We start from the raw sequence: 21,746 nt of genomic DNA, 5'->3' as shown, positions 1-21,746 counted from the left end.
TATTTTAATATCTACAGTGTAACCACTGTATTGTTTTTTTAAAAACCAGATCTGTTCTAGATTTGCCTCTTTTTTTAATGCTTAAACCACTTAGCAAATGAACTCTGTGAGCTTTCCAAACTCACATGTACTCAAGGCATTTCAGGTCAAAGTGCCTGTTTTAAATAGTACTTTCAAGCCCAAGAAAAAGAACAAAGCAACAACAGAGCTCCTAAAAACACACATATAAATCTCCTTTTCTGGGAAGTATATTTTGAAATGTCTTGTCTTATATTTAAAACCATACCATTTTTCTGAGCAAAAGAAGTCAATCAGAGAAAGACAATTATCATATGATTTCACTCAGGTGGAATTTAAGAAACAAAACAGAGGATCATAGGGGAAGGGAGGGAAAAATAAAGACAAAATCAGAGAGGGAGACAAACCATAAGAGATTCTTAACTATAGGAAACAAACTGAGGGTTGCTGGAGAGGAGGTGGGTAGTGGGATGGATGGGATAACTGGGTGATGGGCATTAAGAAGGGCACGTGATATGATAATGAGCACTGGGTGTTATATGCAACTGATGAATCACTGATCTCTACCTCTGAAACTATTAATACACTATGTTAATTAATTGAATTAAAATAAAATAAAATAAAATACCATTTTTCTAAGTATCATTTTAGTGATTTCCCACACAGGTTTTTATATGTAGTTTTTTCATTGGTTCTACAAGTTTCCCTTTCCAGTTTTGATCTCTAATCATGACTAAGAAATTTTTTTTTTAAGATTTTATTTATTTAAGAGAAAACAAAAGTGAGAGAGAGCACAGAGGGAAAGGGAGAAAGAAATTTTTTTTTTAATTTTCAAATGGAATGGTTACAGGTCTGGGAGCAAAGCGCTTTTTATTATTTATTTCTAACTTTACTATACCATAGTCAAAGAATTCATTAAGACTTCCTTTATGTTTAGTACACGGTCAGTTTAATTTCATTTCTAACTGTTCTGGCTATAAATGACAATAATGTAGGTTTTGCATTTGATAAGTTAGATCAAGCCAGACCAAGTACTTAATGTTTTGTTTATAGTTTCCCTACTGTTGCTCATTTTAGTCTACTTAAGCAACTTGAGAAAAAAATGTATTAAATTTTCCCAAGTATGATTGTGGATGTTAATTTCTTCTTATAAATTGTCACTTTTCAATTTATATTTTTTTAGGCTATGCTATTAGGTAAGTATAGGTTTAGTGAATTCTCCAGTGAATACTTCCTTTTTCAATTAGGTAATAATTTAATTGCATTGAGAATTCTAAATTCTTAGTCCTTCAGCATTTGGAGGACATTATTTTTCTGGCATCTGTTACTGCTGATGAGCTATCTACTGTCAATCTAACTCAATTCTCTGAGATAATCTGCCTTTTTTCTCTGCTTTAAGGAATTTTTGGGGGGGGTAGTCTTCGGATTTGCTTTTATTTATCTTGTTCAGGATTGGATAAGCTTCCTTATTCTGAAGACGCATGCTTTTCTTAAATTCTGGAAAAACATTAGCCATTGTCTCTCTCATTCTCTCTTTTAATTCAGCAATTCTCATTGGACACAAACTGCATATTTTATTCTCTAGTCCATACCTACTTTTTCATATTTTCCATCTCTTTATGTCTCTGTGCAACATTCCTCTACTTTCTAATGTTTTACCTCTTCAATAGTTCAGCATTTTAATAATCCAATGCTATTTTATAATTTGTTTTAAACCTTCCTTTGATCCCTATGTTTATTTTTTGTCACCGCACAATTTTTCTGTTTTCAGTTCATTATGGTTTCTTTATAGAGTTTGTAATTTTGGACAGAAAGCTCGTGTCCCTAACCCACTACCCAATGTAGGAGTCCCATGAGCCCTGAGTTGTGTATATATATCCCTACAGAGGTATTTCAGGTTTGCTCGTACCAGAGTATTAGGAATTAAAAAAAAATTTTTTTTTAAGATTTTATTTATTCATTTGAGAGAGAGAGAGAGAGCACAAGTAGGGGGAGAGGCAGAGGGAGAAGCAGTCTCCCTGCTGAGCCGGGAGTCTGACATGGAGTTCCATCCCAGGACCTGGAGATCATGACCTGAGCTGAAGGCAGACACTTAATCATCTGAGCCACCCAGGCGCCCCTAAAAAAAAAAAAAATTTTTTTTTTTTTTAAGAGGCACCTGGCTGGCTCAATCAGTGGAGCTTATGACTCTTGATCTTGGGGTCATGAGTTCAAGGCCCATACGGGGTGCAGAGATTACTTAAACAAATACTTTTTAAAGGAACTTTAATTGTCCTAGGCCAATTTTTACATTATTGCATTACCATATCTGATTTTGTACTGCATTACCATATCTGACCCCAAAGCTACACACTAAAGAAGTTAGAAGACACTCAGGAGAGCTTCCACAGGTACTGATCATGTTATTTATTAAACCATACAGTTGTTATAACCTTCCTGTGCAATCTCATCGGTAAGGAAGAACAAGGGAAAGAAAGTGAGAATTATATGCCAGACTATATAAACTAAGTCAAAGCACTCAAGTTATAGAAAAAGTAGTTAAGAAACACAGGGCCAGCTGGGTGGGTAAATAAATATCAAGTATGTAGGTTTGCAGAAATTTTCAAGTTATGTATTAATCTAATACTGGAATGAAATAAAGGTAGGTCTTTTTCCTTTAAAAAATGATTTATCCAAGTTTTCAATGTTAGAGTTACTTCAAGTTGTACTCTATAAAAAGGACGTTTCAAGAAAAAAATTGATGTTAAAGTTTTAGGTTTAGTAAGAGAGCTCTGCAGATATAAAAGAATAAAAATATATCATAGGCCAACACACATAAAACCAGGTTTTTTACACAAGCAAACTAAGCTTTTAAAATTTCCAACAAACCTAACTATATGAACTGTGAGGGGGGAGCTAACAAAAGCCTCCATAAATAAGGATATGGTGGACTTCTAAAAATGCATGTTTTCAGACCAGTGTTTCTCTCTCTTAAAGTTCAGGTTAGTCTCCACCTTGTTTTTTGGGTTGTTTTTTTTTTTTTAAAGATTTTATTTATTTATTTGTCAGAGAGAAAGAGAGCACAAGAGGAGCGGCAGGCAGAGGGAGAAGAAGGCTCCCCGCTGAGCAAGGAGCCCGACGCAGCGCTCCATCCCAGAACCCTGGGATGACCTGGGCTGAAGGAAGACGCTTAACCAACTGAGACACCCAAATGCCCCATCCACCTTGTTTTATTTCAGTTAGTTATAAATTATCTAAGAAAAAGAATAAGGTTCTACCACTTAATTTACCAGCTGAACACAATGTGATTACTCAGCAACAATGCCCTGTACTTAGAGAAGACTCCACAGTTGTGTGCTCTTCTTATACATTAATTCTCTACTAACAAAAATCAAAGGAGACAAGACATGTCACACTATGGCTACTTTATAGTTGAAGAAACAAGGTCAACTGTATGTAAGTTTCTTGTTCTCAGTCGCATGAGTAATCACTGGCCAAACGGTCTTTTGACACCTACCCCAGAGTCCAGAGCTATACCATATACCCACCCACCTGTCTTCCCCTATTTGATATTTAAAAATTGCTAAATAATTTCACTTGTGGAAATTTACCCAAAGAAAATAATAACAAATGTGTACAATGGTAGAGCTACAAAGATTTTAGTTACAGTGTTATTTATAAAAGTATATATAATAGGGGCGCCTGGGTGGCTCAGTAGGTTAAGCAGCTGCCTTCAGCTCAGGTCATGATCCTGGAGTCCAGGGATCGGGTCCCCCATTGGGCTCGCTGCTCAGCGGGAAGTCTGCTTCTCCCTCTCATGCTCTCTCTCTCTCTCTCTCTCATTCTTGCTCTCAAATAAATAAAATCTTTTTATTTTATTTTTTAAAAGATTTTACTTATTTATTTGACAGAGAAAGAGAGATCACAAGTAGGCAGGCAGGTAGGCAGAGGGAGAGGGAGAAGCAGGCTCCCTGCTGAGCACAGAGCCTGATGCGGGGCTGGATCCCAGGACACCAGGATCATGACCTGAGCCAAAGGCAGACGCTTAACAACTGAGCCACCCAGGTGCCCCAAATAAAATCTTTTTTTGAAAAAAGTGTATATAATACTGAGATAATATTTAAATGAACCATGGTACATCTGTAGGTTCTGCTAGACCCCAATGCAACCAATTAAAATGTTACAGAAAAATATTAAATGACATGGCAAAATATCCACAAAAAAAGGCAGGTTATAAAACCATACATACAGTATAATCACATTTCTTTTTTAAAAGTATAAATGAAGGGCGCCTGGGTGGCTCAGTTGGTTAAGTGACTGCCTTCGGCTCAGGTCATGATCCTGGAGTCCCGGGATCGAGTCCCACATCAGGCTCCCCACTCTGCATGGAGTCTGCTTCTCCCTCTGACCCTCCTCCCTCTCATGCTCTCTGTCTCTCATTCTCTCTCTCTCAAATAAATAAAATCTTAAAAAAAAAATTTTTTTTTAAGTATAAATGAAAAGATGAATATGATTATACTCCAAAATATTGAGTCTCTATGAATTAACATGAATCTGTAAATTTCTAAAATGAAAATGTAGAGCTTTTGTAATAAGAAGAACATTTTCTTTAAAATGAAAGAACAAAATTATTTTAAGTAAATAAACTGAAGTCAGACCTAGAATTTCACCATAATATTTAACAAAATCTAAGTAGGTGAATCTTTTTTCAAAAAGAGACTTTAAAAATTCTAATTTTTGAGGAAAAAATGACTAAGAAAAATATATGTTATGATGAAAACAGATTAATATATTTTATTTAAAATCCCCACACCCCTAGAACAAAATAAATAGCAAAATAAAAGTAATACAATAGAAAAATATCCAACAGTCATAACAAAAAGTTACTATGGAAAGTAAAGAAATAATTAAATATATAAAGATATCACTCAGACCCCACTCAGTAAATGGTTAAAAGACAAAGTCTCTATAAACTCTTTTACAAAACAAATGCACAGTCTTGCATTAAAACCATAAATCAAGGGGCGCCTGGGTGGCTCAGTTGGTTAAGCATCTGCCTTCGGCTCAGGTCATGATCCTGGGGTCCTGGGATCGAGCCCCGCATTGGGCTCCCTGCTCGGTGGGAAGCCTGCTTCTCCCTCTCCCACTCCCCCTGCTTATGTTCCCTCTCTTGCTGTCTATTAAATAAATAAATAAAATCTTAAAAAAAAAAAAAAACCCACAAATCAAAATGGCTTTAAGGTATTACTGATTATATACTCATTAAACTAGCAAAATAATTCCTAATTATACACGCCAGTACTGCTGAACAAGTATATAAATACTGCTGGCAGCACCATAAATTGGCTCAATATTTCTAGAAATAAGTTGTCAATATTAACAAAAGTTCAATTTCTTTCTGAACAGGAAATTCTGCTTTTGGATTATACCCCCAAAGAAATAAAGAAATACAAAAGAAAGTAATCTGTAGCAAGATATTCTCAGCAGTACTCATTATAGAAGCCAATGATTAAAATTACAATGCTGAAACTACGTGACAACATGGACTACTACAGGTTTTCTGTGTATTATGACAAACTGTGTCAACATTTACATTAGTATAAGTGATTATGTAACCACTCGTTCTAACTATGTAAAACGCAGGTATCCTTACAAATGATATCTTAATATACAGAACTGGGCACTTAATACTAATCAGGGTCTTATTTTTGTTAAGTTCCTAATTTTAAAAATCAGATGAGAATTTTAAAAAAAAAGTATTCCAGTAAATTGGTCATATCTCAGTTTACGAGCTTATATAATATGACATATATAAGAATCCCACCTTAAATTTTTTTAGGATGCAGCTTTTTTAGCCAATTTAGTTATTACTGAAAAATATTTATATCATAATACTTAATATAATATTAATATAATATTTAACCTCAGTAATACATTTCTAGTCCTTCCATGATTGCATTAGTATGTTTTTTCCTGAAACTAGAATTTGTTAGTACCAGAATGGACAATTTAATAAAATGTCACATGAAAAGCTAAGATACCAAGATACCGAGATACATGTCCTGGGTTTCCATCTCTAACTGATTCATCTTGAAATCACTGTCTTTCAGTGTCTTCCTTTCTTCTCTAAAAAAAAAAAAAAAATGATAATATATAATCACCTAAACCATTGCGAGATACTTAATAAAAATCAACTCTTCTCCCATCTACCCTCATAATACATAATTACAGAGAAAAAATTTACTCCCTCCTCTCTACTCTTCCTAAGTTTCTTAAAAGTGGTCTTACCCTACCTCTCTGCCACACTGACTCCCCCAGAAGCAATGAAGCACAATCATGGCAGCGACATACATACTCAAGTAGTTTTAAGAGATCTGCGAGCATACATATTTCCCATTTCCAGAAGATTAACTGTATGGTTATATACTCTAAATACAATGTTTACAGACAAAGCATTCATATGAAATATTCTCTTCTTTGTCCTTTAACTCTGAGGGTGACCCTAAAACAGCCTCTTCTCTACCTCAAACAATGGAAAAACAGCCTCATGCTAAACACCTTGAACTCTAGTAAGTCAGTGGCACGACACTCTTCCCACCTGCCAGGTGGTAAAACAGGTGTTAAGTCTAGTCCATACTGGGCCTACACCGAAGCTTCAATAATTTATACCACACTGCCTAACTCTACTCTTAAGATATCCTTTTCCTCCATGCCTCATTATAATTTTTTTTTCTGTCTTTTGAGACATAGAAGCAATCTCTGAACCAACTGTGGTTTCTCCACAGACCAAAAAGTTACAAAAGAATTCCTTTGCCAATTTACTGGGGGATTAGGAAGCAGTGTAACAAAGACAAGTATAAACTGAATTAATAAGGTAACTCCGGCAGTCAAACCAAAACAATAACTACAATAAAAAAGTTCTTAATCACTTTTCCCCTGCATGGGCCACTCCGGTGAAGCCTGTGAAGCCCTTCTTAGAAAAGCATTTTTTTTTTAAAAGATTTTATTTATTTATTTGACAGAGAGAGAGGGAACCTTGAACAGTACAAGATACTGTTACAGAATCTTAAATTCCTTACTAAAAGAATGAGGATTGTGATACCTACCTATCTTGGGCAGAGGGAAGAGAGTAGTTATGATGAAGATTAGGTAAAAGAGGTAAAGTGGCTGAAGACTGAGTATTCTGCAGGTACTTTCTTCATTCACTACCCTTGTCCTTGGTTTTGGCCTTCTTTATTTGCAAAATGGAGCTAAAATTTTTTGCTCTCTTTGCTTCACTTGAATGACGTGACATTATGTAGCTAAAGGTACATTAATATTGCTATTAAATTCAGAATTAACACTGAGCTAAAAATACAATATAGTTCTGTGTATAGTAGAGGTTTTATAAGCCTTTGTGTCTGAACTTGGAGAGGGAAAAAAGTTGCATCTTTTTTTTTTTTTTTACACATTTTCTTTCATTATTAATGTGGGCAACTGGTAGTATTAGCAGTAGCAGAGACTATTTCCAATAGAAATTGCAGATATTTTCATAGTTTACTGTTACAGAATAACTCATCATTACTTAGAAGTTTAATCATTAGATCCACTGGTAAATATTTTTATTTAAAGATTAATTAAAAAGCACAGATATTACTGTGTCATAAATTTGTGATTTTAATATTTTGATAATTGCATTCCAGTATAATTGGAATTATGCAGTGTTAATGTATTTTATTTTGTGCATTTTAAAATGCTTTTCTACGGGCGCCTGGGTGGCTCAGTCGTTAAGCGTCTGCCTTCGGCTCAGGTCATGGTCCCAGGGTCCTGGGATCGAGCCCCGCGTCGGGCTCCCTGCTTCGCAGCAAGCCTGCTTCTCCCTCTCCCACTCCCCCTGCTTGTGTTCCCTCTCTCGCTGTGTCTCTGTCAAATATATAAATAAAATATTAAAAAAAAAAAATACTGGTATAATCACCTCTGTAAATGGATTTCCTGTAAGGATGATATGCAGTTCCAAATAAGGTATTAAGTAGTTGCTTATGTAGAAAGTGACTTTTGTTCAAGGATATTTTCAAGGAAATCAAATATTCAACATTTTTGAGCAATTTTTACATGCAAAGCAAATTTCTAAACTGTAAATATAAAGCAGAATTGCAATATTAAAAACAAAAGTTTTACAATGAATTCAGATTCTCTTCTAAAAGAAATCTGGAAATTTATTTATTTTTTATTTTTTTTAAGATTTTATTTATTTATTTGACAGAGAGAGACACAGCGAGAGAGGGAACACAAGCAGGAGGAGCGGGAGAGGGAGAAGCAGGCCTCCCGCGGAGCAGGGAGCCCGACGCGGGCTCAAACCCAGGACCCTGGGATCACAACGTGAGCGGAAGGCTGGCGCTTAATGACTGGGCCACCCAGGCGCCCCAGAAATCTGGAAATTTAAAGGAAACACCTTATCTATATTGTTCCCAAGGCGGATAGAAAAACAAATAAAACATTACCATTTGCATTGATTAATTTTAAATGCTAAAAGCTAAGAAAGCTAAATCCAGTCCAAGTTCTTCATTTTACACTTATGAAAACACCAAAAACTAATACATTAAGTGTTTAAAAATGTAAAAACAGATTCATGGAAGTCACCTTAGCAGCAGGAAAGAAGCAAAGTTCCAAAATGACGTGAATCCTGGCATATAATTCTATGCTTTATAGGTTTTGCAACACCAGACATCATAGTAGCTTACTTTCAAAAGAGAATAAAATGTCTTAAATATCTCTTAAATTGGACAAAACTCTCTCATGCAGTCAACAAAGCTATATGGCAGTTCTATCATTAAGCTTCTAATTTTCAAGATATTCAAATCTCCCTTTTAGAAAACTGGAATGCTGTCTGGCTCACAGTAGGCCCTCAGAAGTTTGTTGGTGATTTTATTGGTGAATTAAGTTTACATATAATATTCAATTGTCTTTTTCTGCTGATCATTGTCAAGGGCAATATTTTCCTCTCATTTATGTTATAAGATGACCAAACAATGTATTAATAAGCAACACACTACAAGAGACAGCAAACATGAAAGTGGGGGGAGAAAAAAACTCCTCCCAACTAGGTCTCCCAAGTTCAGGACTCTATCATCTCTATTCAAGACCCTTATCAAATTAAATTTAAAGGCCAGATAATTTGACCCTTTTAATGGTAACTGTAATTATCATGCTGGTTGTTGATTGGTATATATACACCAACTTTGCTTAATAACCAAACTAAAATTTTATAGTTTCTCCAAGTCTAGAGTCCACAAATGTCTTAAATATAAGGAGCCCTGATGATGGCTAACAAAGTTTAATCCATCCCACACACTCAGTAAAAGCCAAACGGTTCCAGATTCAATTAAGCATGGCTGAGATTTCCTGTATTCCCATTCTCCCTTTTATCAAGGGTCCCTCTGTTGCATTCATGTGCCCGCATCATTCCATGCACTAGCCAGGATTTTTGGTTATAAACGACACCTACTCTGTAACTTATTGAAAGGTTATTAGTTAACATACAGAAATAGGAAAATTAAAAAAATAAAGTAGGAAACAACATTCAGAACTCACATCACAGAAGACTCTGCTTAGAACACTGATGCACTATTAACTCCTGTTCCGATACACAAGAGCATTTAAGCAGTTAACACACTTTATAGTACAGCACATCTATATTCCCATTAAAGTGTAACTTTCTCAATATCTTACTCACCAATTTGGCACAGAAGTATAAATGTAGGCATGGTATCTTAAAGTCAGCAAACGTTTTCCCTAAAGGGCCAGGTGAAGGGGCGCCTGGGTGGTTCAGTCGGTTAAGCATCTGCCTTCAGCTCAGGTCCTGATCTCAGTCCTGGGATCAAACCTGGCATAGGGCTCCTTGCTCATCACGGAGCCTGCTTCTCCCTCTCCCTCTGCTACTCCCCCTACTAGTGTTCTCTCTCTGCTCTCTCTCAAATAAATAAATAAAATCTTTTTTAAAAAAGGGGGGGGGGCAGATAAATAAATTTCTTAGGTTTTTCCAAGGCCATATGGTCTCTGCTACAACTACTCTGCTGTTGTAGCACGAAAGCAGCCACAGATAATATGTAAACAAATGTGCTATGATGTGTTCAAATAAAACTTTATTTATAAAACAAAACAAAACAAAAAAAAACAGGGACTAGGCTGCATTTGGCTCCTGGGCCAGTTTGTCAACCCCAGCCTTCAAAGTATTTTAGCAGGAATCAACGCTTTCCATTTCATAATTTAAATAAATTTAGTACCCAAGAAGATAGAACTCACATATCACGCTAGATTATGTACGACAGATCAATACTGGATATAACTTTGGGTGGGGGTAAGAAAGAATCCAAGACACTTGGTATATGAAGAAGGAAAACAATCTAGTGGAAGGAGAGTCGTAAGAAAGGGCAATTCCATTACCCTTACCAGTGACTAGTTAGGTATGGAATATATCCCAATCCCAGCCTATGAGATGAAGACATCTGCTGAGGGGCTTCTGGAAAGGAGAGTCCTTCCCATTTCTCTGGGTACGGCTGTATGGATGGCATGCTAGTCCTGCTGCAGCCAGATTGTAACAAGAGGAAAAGTCTTACTATGAAGCCAATGTGAAAGACCACAGGGCAGAGAATTGTAAAGAGAAGGAGTCCTTGATGTCATTACTGAGCTATTCTTGAGCCTCTGGACTTTATTATGTAAGATAATAAATTTCCTCTTTATTTAAGCCAGGTTGAGAATTTTCTATTATTGAGGCCAAAGTATCTTATGTGGCAGAAGTCCTTGAAAAAAAGATTGCTCACTTCAGTTTGACTGCAGCCAGTTTTACTTAACTTCAACTTTCCACAAATAAAAGAAACATTTAAGGCCCTGAAAGCTCACAGAGACTACCTACAACTCAGAAAAAACTATCTGTTCCAATTACTGATACTGAAATTCGTAACTTTATAAATTCTATAATCATGGGGAAAAAAACAAAACAATGTGCTACCTCCTTCTTTCATACTGTACCTAAGACATTCTTTTTTTTTTTTTTTTTTTTTTAATTTATTTATTTGAGAGAGAGAGACATAGCGAGAGAGGGAACACAAGCAGGGGGAGTGGAAGAGGGAGAAGCAGGCTTCCCGCCGAGCAGGGAGCCCGATGCGGGGCTCGATCCCAGGACGCCGGGATCATGACCTGAGCCCGGGATCATGACCTGAGCCGAAGGCAGGCGCTCAACGACTGAGCCACCCAGGCGCCCCCCTAAGACATTCTTTTGACAAGGTTTTTTTTCTCTAAATCAGCGGTTGGCAAACTTTTTCTGTAAAGGGCCAGTGAGTGAACACTTTAGGTTTTGCAAAATATATGGCCTCTGACATTACAGCTCACAAAAGCAGTCATATACAATATGTAACCAAATGGGATTTCTGTGTTCCAATAAAACTTCATTTACAAAATCAGGAAAGCAGGCCACATCTGGCCTGCCAACTAATTTGTTGACCTCTCCTCTAAATGGTTAACAGCAAAGAGAGCATCCTTCTCAAACAAACCAACTTGACTAAAACTCAAAAACAGTTTATTTCAAATGTCTATAAATTAGGTAGAAAAGTAACCCAGCATGTCTTGAGCATTCTCATCTACATTAGACTGCTTGATGTAAAAAAAAAAAAAAAAAAAAGTCATTACCTTATTGTATATATAACCTCTGCAAGATGCAATTTAGAATTCTGTTATAGGGTAACTGATATATATTACAATAGGAAAAAACAATACAAAACATATGTATATGCAAATTTATAACATTTACCTATTAAATAAAACTAAGTGTTTTAAATTAGTAAATCTGCAAGGATTTCTATACATACTGGTTATTCAAAGAAAATAATTCTATACAACTCATAACCTGAGTGAACCCTTCTTTTCCAGGAAGCTGAAGCTAGAGTTCAGTATTAAATGGAATGAGGAAAGAAGTAAATCATATGGACTATATTTCCTTTCCAAACAGTTCCCAATACAAAGACACATATTTTTAAAGGACACCACTTTTCACTATCAATCATATGCCGTACTCTAGGGAGAAAACAAAAAGTGAACTTCACCTTCAATCATTAAGCAAGAAAATTTGCACAAACACATAAACACACTTTTGAGATTATAGGAAATCACACTGTGTGACTGCATTCAACTGATAAAAATCTGAGAAACATTAATGTTTAACAGTAATAAACACCCTTTCAATGTTTGTTACAAAATAACCTTATTTTTATAGACTTTAAAATCATAAATATGAGATAAAAAGTGTATGTTTATCCTTGCGTAAGTATTGGCATTTTCCGTACAGAAGGAAAGAAGTGCTAATATTAATTAATTACCTATGAAAAACATGAGTGAGAAAGGGTGGGGGAGGGGGAGTTCTGGGGAGTGAAGAGGACTTTATTTTTCCTTTACATCTTTCTAGATTTTTAAAGTTTGTCATAAAATGTATTACTTTCATAGTCTTTAAAAATGGTTTAAAATTTATGTTCAGTATAAATTAATATTAAGAAATATACCAAGAACTAAAATGAGTAAGAAAGGCAGGATTCTGTGAAAGAAGCTAGAAGCTGAGGAACTCTCTGGGGTCAGACTGGCCACTTCCATCACGGTAGAGGTGAGCTTCACTGGCTGCCAAAAGGGAAGATCCCGAAGAACTTTAGCTATCAGTAAAAACACTATGAGGTTTAAAATAACCTTGTAAGAGGGGGGTCAACAGCAACTCAACCCAGTTCTGCTGAATCCAGTACCCCAAGGGTAGTATTAGGGTAGTTACGAAGTGTCCATTAGCTTTTGGTCTCCTGCAGGGCCCGACTTCCTTGAGTTCCCAGATTCACATCGGTAGCATAAAATTATATTAGCTTTACCCTGTCAGGTATGGTCCACTGGCACAGCTCAGTCTTCATAATCTTCATACGACACATTTTTTAGGCTTTGGTCTTTGGGAAATATTGGTTAAAATTTGCCATTTTTAAATCGCCTAAGTTAAAATTCATTAAGTTAAAAATGGATGAAAAAACAAGACTCCCACCATCATTCCACACTGTAGACTCTAATTAGACTATACATAAATTATATTAAAAGATTGAGAATGGGGCGCCTGGGTGGCTCAGTCGTTAAGCATCTGCCTTCGGCTCAGGTCATGATCCCAGGGTCCTGGGATGGAGCCCTACATCAGGCTCCCTGCTTGGCGGGAAGCCTGCTTCTCTCCCTCTCCCACTCCCCCTGCTTGTGTTCCTTCTCCCGCTGTGTCTCTCTATCAAATAAATAAATAAATTCTTAAAAAAAAAAAAAAGATCGAGAACTGAAATTAAAATAAAAATATATAAAGACTTCAACAACCTGCCAAAGAGAAAAATGAATAACAAAATCCAATTCTGCTCTTGGCAATGGTAAAGCAATCAACAAGAAACAACTCCTCCTCCCCTCCCTGAGACTACTGACAGTGAGAAAAAAGTCTGTCATTTCTTACCACCAGAGGAAAAAGAATAATCAATTTAAGTTCCAGTTAAGTAACGACAATGTCTAAAACAAAGGACAGACTCAACATACTTTACCCACACCAAAATTAATTATATTTTTTCTACAAATATTTCTGAGTCTCTCCTACACACTTGTCCATGTGTAGGGATACAGGAGTGAACAAAACAATGTATAATCCACAAGAGCAAGAATTTAACATTTCTAAATGCCATAATCAAATTTTGCCTCATTTAAATAAAACTGTAAAGAACTCCGGGGCGCCTGGGTGGCTCAGTTGGTTAAGCGACTGCCTTCGGCTCAGGTCGTGATCCTGGAGTCCCAGGGTCGAGTCCCGCATCGGGCTCCCTGCTCAGCAGGGAGTCTGCTTCTCCCTCTGACCCTCCCCCCTCTCATGCTGTCTCTCATTCTCTCTCTCTCAGATGAATAAATAATAAAAAAAAATAAAAAAAAAACTGTAAAGAACTCCAATGCATATCTATTAGTTCCTTAATAATAATATATCAACTGCTCATTAAATTCCATCCTACATAAAAAAAAAAGTGATTAAGCAAAGAAACAAAGTCCTACAATCCTTTTTACAGCATTACTATTAACTTCAAAAGTAGTGCTCTACCTTTTGTCATTTGTCACATTTTTGTCATATTAGTCTCTGAAAGATAAACACATCGGTGAAAGCAATGGAGTTCTGAAAATTAAAAAAAAAAAAGTGCAATCCTGAGTATTAATCTCTTCTCAAATCTAATAATGCTGTTTTGGCAAATGGATTAGGCCATTACTTATTTACCAGCCAAATGAACGGGGCAATTGTTCATTCAGAGCTCCGTCTGAAATATAAAAGAGTATTTAGTGCTCTAAAAAATGTATGCCCCGTAAACAATAGATTGCAATGTGGATGTCCGAGCACTGCTTTATCAAATAAACCCTTATTATCGTAGACTTTCGCATCTGCATCATGCCAGCCTTAGTGCCACAGGACTGATTAAAACGTCCTCTACACATTCTCAACTCTATTTTTAAATTTATCTCCGGTGAAACTGACTTCACTTTTCCAATCTCATCACCCCCAGCACTCCGGGGGCGGGGGATAACCAAACACCGGGGCCGGTGAAAGGATCCTGCCGCACCTGCATAGGAAGTGATGCGCTTTGCTGAAACTGAAATCACCGAGCGCCCCTCGCTCGGAGTTAGCCCGGAAATGAAGTTGAGAAGCCTTCCCGGGAGGGGGGCGGTGAGGTCCTCGCCTGGTGCGGTGGGCTCCGAGACACCACGCCGGGCTGCCTGCAGGGCCGGACCAAGTGCCGGGCTCCGAGGCCGCCCGCAGCCGCAGCAGCAGGTAGAGCGGGCCGGCCGGGAGCGGCTCCGCGCCCCGAACCCCGTTAATGCAACATCCTTTTTGCCACCAGGGTGAACGCACGCTCTCTAGTAATTCAACACCCTTACTTTCAAACTGGAAGCCCCGGGCGGGGGGCGGGGGTGGAGAAGTTCTAATAAATCCCCCCTCCCCTACTCTGCAAAATGTAATTCTACCCGCGCTGACTGGATTTTCAGAGCACCCGAAGGGACGGGCCAGGCCGCGCCGGGGCCGCGCCCAGGCGGCGGGAAGCCGCCGCTGCCCCGGGGCTGGGGGGTCCAGGGCCCAGCCCGAGGGCGGACCGCGCGCCCGAGCCGAGCAGAAACGCGCGGCGGCTGCTTCGGGCCGCGCCCCGACGCTCTCGCCGGCTCCGGGGACGGCCTGGCCCGCCGGGCCGCGGGGCGCGAACAGAGAGGCGCGCGAGGCCCTCGCGGCGCGGCCGCCGGGCAGCGCGGGCCCCCGCAACTTCTCGCCGCCACCTCAGCGTCTCCGGCGCCGCCTGGGAGAGGGGCTGGGGGAAGGGAGGGCGCCGGCGGCTTACCCTGAGGGCGAGCGGCTCCTTCCCGCCCCAAGCGCGGCCGGGGCGCTGCGCGGCGGCGCCGGGCGTCGCGGCTGCGGCCGGGAGGGAGAGGCGGCGGTGGGAAGCGCTGGGCCGCCGGAGACGAGAGGCGCCGCCACCACCGCAGACAGCTCCGCAATATGGCCGCCCGGCGGCTCCTCGGGGGAAAGGCGGGGCTGCCCCGCGCCCCCCGCCTCCCCCTGCCGGCCGGCCGGCCTCGCGCCGCGGCCTGAGCGCCAACGCCGCCGCCGCCGCCGCCGCGAGGGCCGCCCGCGCCCCGCCCCCCGCGCTCGCGGCCGCCCGCCGCACGCGGCGTCGCCGGGGGTCGCGGCGCGGGGTGGGGCCGCGCGAGGGTCGGTGTCCGCCCGCGAGCCCCGCGGGAAGCCCTTCCGGGCGGGACTGGGCTGGCGGGATGCGGGCTGTCAGGGCGGCGGGGCCGCCCCGCCCGAGCTCGCAGTGCGCCCGCCGCCCCCCCGCCCCACCACGAGTGGAAACTTGAAACTCCCGCTGGTGCCAGAAAACTCGCCCAGGGCGTTTCCGTCGCCCCCGAGGAGGGACTCCTCTTCCCGGAGGGGATCCAGAACCCATCGGGCGCTGTTACTTGGCTGCTCAGCGGGAGAATCCTGGACCAGGAGACAGAAACGGGCCTGTCTTAGAGGAGTTTAGATTTGCCACAGAGGACGTTTAAATGATTGTGGCAGTTTTTACCCAACTAGGAAAACTTGCTTTTTCGGATAGCTCCACCAAAACCTCGATGGTTATGTCCCCAGTCGCAAGTGCAGATTTTTGTTCTTTAGGCAAAGATAGCTGATAATTTTTTATTACCACCGACATTTTTTGGGCAGTTGGAAGGAGTTAATCAAGAAGAAAAAGTTGGAAGTGGGGCCCCCAAAGAGCAGCCAAACCTAAATTATCCTAGAGTTAGAGGTTAGACAGTTGGTCCTAGCCGAACTCCAGGCCGCTCTCTTTGGTCAGCGGCTGGGACTAGACAGACGTCTTCCTAGTCCGTGTTCTGGCGTCCACGCCACGCTCCCATCCTCTCTCCTCGGTGACTTCTGCTGGGATTCAAAGAGCAACACGTGCTATGAGTATATATGAGCCGAAGTGCACAAAACCAGATCAGTCCAGCTCGCCCCGTTTGCAATCTTTGTGTAGTTTACCTTTTATGAACAAACTTGAGATTCAAATAACAAAATCTCAGGAGTGTACTTAACTTTTAGAGAACAGATAATTCATATCCTTCCTGCCTTAGCATTTGTCTTCCCTGAGACAGTAGCTTTTCCAGGAACTGTCTCCCCAGATCACTTTCACCAAGCTCTGAGCTTCAGTGAGTTTCCCCCATTGCCCTCTGCGACCTCTCTGAACAATTAAAAGCCCCAAGAGTTAAACTCAAAGGTCTTTAGATGGCAAATTCCTCAAGGATGAGAATCAGGTGTGTCCTTTTTCTTAACTAAAAGATTATTCCCTGACTTTATCCCCAGGGTGCAAGGATTATCCGGGTAATTGTTCAGCCTTCCACATCAAGTTGCATGCAGAAGATAGTCAAAGTATTACGTAAATTCCTGGATAGTACACTAATCAAGCAAAAGCATGCAGTGTACATACTTAGCAAAAGTTGCTACACTTTTACATACTTTTGCAATGAAAACAAAGGATTAGCTATTGTTCGTCATGTGCCAGGGCACTAGGGTACCAGGCTTTTTACATGAGCATCTCTTTTGATAATTACAAAAACCCTGTGTTTGGGGTCAATATTAACATTGACCCCTTTTTTTTTTTAAATCAGTGAATAAAGAGCCTCAAAGGATTTAAGTAATTTGTAACACAGCCAGGAAGTGGCAGAGCAATGACCAAACCTAGTTATATTTGACTCCAGAGCCTAGATTTTATCCTATACTCTGCAACAGCAAACAAACCAGAAAATGTAACATTTCAGTTGGCTATCATATTAGTAAATATTTAAGTAAAAGATAACATTCAAGGCTGGTGAGATAAAAAGGGTACTCTCAGACATTGTGAGTGGGAGTGTAAACTGAAACAACCTGTTTAGAAAGCAATTTGGCACAGTGATTCAACCTATAAAAATGTTCATCCTCTTGTAACCCATAATCCCATATCTGAGATTCTTTCTGAATGAAATCATCTGAAATAGAGCAAAAGCTTTATTCGTAAACTGTAGATCACAATATTATTTTATAAGATGCAAAAATTAAACATGGAAACGAAATATCTTAAAAGTAGCCATATATGCTCTGTAACATTTTGGGTTAACAACTTTAAATGTTTATGGAATGTGTATAACATCATGGCATATTTTTTTGTAGCATTAGAGGGAGGGAACAAGTTATGAAACTATCCATGCAGTATGATCACATGTATGTTTAAAAGAAACTAACAACAAAGAGGTGCCTGGGTGGCTCACTCAGTTGGGTGTCCAACTCTTGTTTCCTGCTCGGGTCATGATCTCTAGGTTGTTAGGCTCTGCACTCAGTGGGGAGGCTGCTTGAGACTCTGTCTCTCCCTCTGTCCCCCCACCCCCACCCCCACCCCGTGCCCCCACACACACACTCTCTCTCTCAAAAAAAAAAAAAAAAAAAAGTATGAGGTGTTAGAAAAACCGAGAAAGATTGAAACCCAGGGTTGGCTGGGTGGTCTTCTATGGGCAATTTTTTTCTTTATTCTATTCTTCAGTTTTTTCTGTCTTTTACAGTGTTAAAAAAATTATTTAAGTTTAGTTTTACTACAATGTGGATCATCAATTACACAAAAGCCCAAAGCCAGTGTTTCCTAAGTGTGAGGCTATTCTGTGAAAAATTGTGATGAACTGAGCTGGCAGAACTTTATAGTTAGGGGTCAGGTATCTTCATTGTAAATGTCATCTACACACAGCATTGTTTGGTTTTGTTCCTTACGTCAAATATATGCATCTTTAATGTAATATGAGTGATTTAATTGAAAATTTTCTTCTCTGTTTTATTCCAACATTTCAGATTTCACGGGGAAAAGTTCACACGTTTGCTGAAACTACACTTTTTCAGAAAAACAATCTGATGATATTATTAGTAGCTACAAAAAAATTTATATAGCACCTACCTAATATGCATAAAAAAGAAAGACCGGGGCGCCTGTGTGGTACGTCCAACTCTTGGTTTCAGCTCAGGTCATGATCTCAGGGTCGTGAGAGCCTCTCTCTCTCTTTCTCAAATAAATAAATAAATCTTAAAAAAAAAAAAAGACCAAAATCAATCTATTACTAACTCTTCTATGCTACAATCCGATGGTACTCCATGATAACATATTGACTAATTCTGGATTCTGGAATTCCTATGATAGTTACAAAGCATTTGTCTCACTAGCACATATAAAATTCCTTCTTGAATAAAACTCCTTTTTGCAAGTGTGGTTTGAAAATGGAAGGTTTTCCATCTAAACATTCAGTTCCAGGCCCCTTGCTAGTTTGAGTAAGACTAGGCTCCTGCCCTCTGGATTCAGTAATGAGAAAGGCAAACAAACAGTTGTGAAATTTGAGCTGTAATAAAGATAGACACATAGTGTCAAGTGAGACAGAAAAGAAGGGCTGTTAACTTTGCCTAGAGAAGAGAAAGCCCCTGGGCGGGGGGTAGGGGGGGGTGGGGGGGTGGGGGGTGGGGGGGTGGTGGTGGTGTAGAAGGGTGAGTAGAGGGTTCCCTAAGAGGGGAAAAGGGGAAAGGCAATCAACTTTGAAGACTGAGTAGCAAGATAGGGTTGATGTTGAGATAAGGATGTTTATAACCAGAAAGGTAAGTTGAGATCTGTTTGGGAAGATCAGAATTTGCCCTTCATCCTTAAGGAAGTAGGAATCCATATAAGGTAGTAAGAAGGGGGATAATGTGATCCCCTTGTGTTAGTAAAGTAACTGGCAGCCACGTGGATTACTTGAGAGAGTGGTTGCGTGACACAGTGATCGGTAAGATCACCAGGGACAACTCAAGACAGTTTTGCTGTAGAAGTCCAGGTCAGAGAGGATGAAGGACTGACCCTGGGAGGTTTTGAAGATGAAGAGGAGGAAATAGAATCTTCTAAAATTTTTGGAGATCGGCTTCAAGGAGTAAGAGAAAGGGAGAAGTGAAAATGATTTCAGGTTTCCAATGGGTACCATTAAGATAAATAGGGAGTATAAAAGAAGTAAAAGGGAGAGGTCAAGATAATTAGGCAAGTTACAGAGATGCTGATTTGAAGTGTCTATGGGTAATCTAGGAACAAGTGTATATTCAGTAACTGGAAATAAGAACTATGGCGAATGAGACATCCAATAAATTCTCATTGACTAAATGAACATCAGTAACATGCTTAAAACAGGCCTTTTATTTCCAACTGTGTCTGGAAAATATAGTTCTGCTCAACTCAAGGATTTGAATATTAAAGATTATATATTAAATTAATCTAAAGCATCATTATATACTAAAGTGTTTTTCCATGAAAAAATTTTATTCACTATTTTTAAAAAGCTATGAAGATGTAAAATCACAACTATTTTAAAGACCTATACACAGAAATGCAAAAGAGAATTTTCTATTATGAACTGGGGTATTTCATTCCCGATTCCCACTATCTTGCCTATTTAAGTACATATTCACAGTGTGCTCACCAATATAATGGCCCTCAGTAAAAACAAAGTAAATAAAACTACCTTATCATCTGCTTTGTATGCCTAGTAGGCCATACAAATTTAATTGCTGATATAAGCTATAAAATTTCAGTACAGTCAACAGAGGTTTGATGGGTAACGTACCTAAAGGAAGACTCAAGAAACCGCAGGTCTGCTCCAGCCTTTATTCTCTCCCTATCAAAGATCAAATTACATAAGTACATAATTCATAATGTGTTTGCAGATATGAGCATATTAATCTTCAACGAAGACAAGGTAAAAGTTATTACTTAATCCTCTCTGCTTATATAATAAAAAGCCAGTTTAGTTTGTGATAAAAGGCAATAGAATTTCAGAGGTAAGCAACAAACAGAGTGGAAAGAGTCTAAATGAGGGAGTCCATAACCTTGGCTTCATTCCCAATTCCTACAAACAAGTTGCTAAGTGACCTTGGAAGATCCGATAGACTGTTTGGTAACTTACTTGCAAAGAGTGTTAAACAAAGGAGAATGTGACACCCATTTGCCTTTCCAAGAGCTTGTCCGAAGACACCAGGGATTTTCAGGACTGGAAGAAGATCTCAAAGAGCATTGACTCGCCTCTCCAGTAGTATTGGGAAACGGCTACCCCATCAAAAGTGGCTTCCTCCCACTAACTGTGTGAGAGCTCCAGGAAAAAAACATTTTTTAAAAAAATTTGTATCGACTCCCAGTTTTCTCATCTATTAAGTAGGGAGCTGGATTAGACTGACCTTCTCTACACTTTCTTCAAGCTCTAAAATTCTCTGACTCTGATTCACCCATAAAATATTCAATTCCCATATATAACATGTAATTTCTAGAATTTATTCTGTATCTTATGACCCATGCAGAAAGTACTTGTGTACAGAGAATCACTTCATAGTGTTTCATAATTTTTGACCCAAATATCCATTAGTTTATGACTCAATAAGCTTTGTACATTATTAGACTGTCCTTGTCTCATGACAGAGATATAAATAAATAAATGAATAAATAAATATTCACCCTTTAGAACTCTAGCACTGAGTATTCTAGACAGCTGTTTTCTAGTTTATAACACATTAGTTGTATTTTAATTTAGTTGAATGTACACCGCAGTCATTATTTACTATGGAGGAAAGGTGCCCAGCCCTATGTCAAGGGTCCAGCGTAGAAGACTTGAACTTTTCCGTGGTGGCTCTAAAATCCATCCGCATAGTATCTCATACTCCTCCCTGAAGAGGTGGGACCTAGTTCCCCTCCTCCATGAGTGTGGGCTGGATGTAGCAACTTGGTTCTAACAAACAGAAAAGTGGAATTGATGGTATGTGACTTCTGAGACAAGATCCTAAAAGGCACCAGCTTCCTCCTCATTGGCTCTCTCTGGGATCACTTGCTTTGGGGCAAGGCAGGGGCCTCATCCCCAGGACACTCAAGCAGTCTCTGGAGATGCCCACGTGGTAAGACCCAGAGGCCTCCTACCAAGAGCCGGTGAGGACCCAAGGCCTTCCTCTAACAGCTGTTGTGAGTAAGCCAATGCGGAAGCCAGTGAACCTTCCAGCCCCAGGCAAGGGGTCAGGTGACTGCAGCCCCTGCCAAGAACCTGAATGCCACCCCTTGAGACCCCCCCCCATGCCAGAACCACCCAGCTCAGCTTCTCCTGACTCCTTGACCCACAGAAATTATGAGATGATAAATGTTTTTTTGAGTCACTAAGAT

The 21,746-nt window shown here is 39.8% G+C and overlaps 1 protein-coding gene and 1 long non-coding RNA gene across 9 annotated transcripts in view; both read right to left on the bottom strand.

Annotated features, from left to right (window-relative positions):
- Positions 1–15,593, bottom strand: part of RDX (radixin) — a 97,498-nt gene extending 81,905 nt beyond the window's left edge. For 2 of the 6 annotated variants that reach the window (XM_078059030.1, XM_078059035.1), the window contains exons 1-2: positions 15,384–15,593; positions 6,047–6,123 (exon numbers count right to left, since the gene is read on the bottom strand). The gene's annotated coding sequence lies outside the window, so the exon portion shown is untranslated. Of the gene's footprint in view, positions 1–6,038; positions 6,124–14,104; positions 14,177–15,383 lie in introns of those variants that run through there. The other 4 variants (XM_078059032.1, XM_078059034.1, XM_078059031.1 and 1 more) reach the window with 4 other exon arrangements.
- Positions 15,594–16,194: 601 nt separating this feature from the next.
- LOC118544917 (uncharacterized) overlaps positions 16,195–21,746 on the bottom strand; it is a 73,387-nt gene continuing 67,835 nt past the window's right edge. The window contains exons 6-8 of one of the 3 annotated variants that reach the window (XR_013442621.1): positions 20,173–20,223; positions 18,495–18,619; positions 16,195–16,459 (exon numbers count right to left, since the gene is read on the bottom strand). This is a non-coding gene — a long non-coding RNA (uncharacterized LOC118544917). The remainder of the gene's footprint in view (positions 16,460–18,494; positions 18,620–20,172; positions 20,224–21,746) is intronic. The other 2 variants (XR_013442624.1, XR_013442622.1) reach the window with 2 other exon arrangements.

This window comes from Halichoerus grypus, chromosome 11, assembly GCF_964656455.1.
Source record: "Halichoerus grypus chromosome 11, mHalGry1.hap1.1, whole genome shotgun sequence".
Classification (NCBI taxonomy): Eukaryota; Metazoa; Chordata; class Mammalia; order Carnivora; family Phocidae; genus Halichoerus; species Halichoerus grypus.
This window is presented reverse-complemented; position numbering and strand designations above follow the sequence as displayed.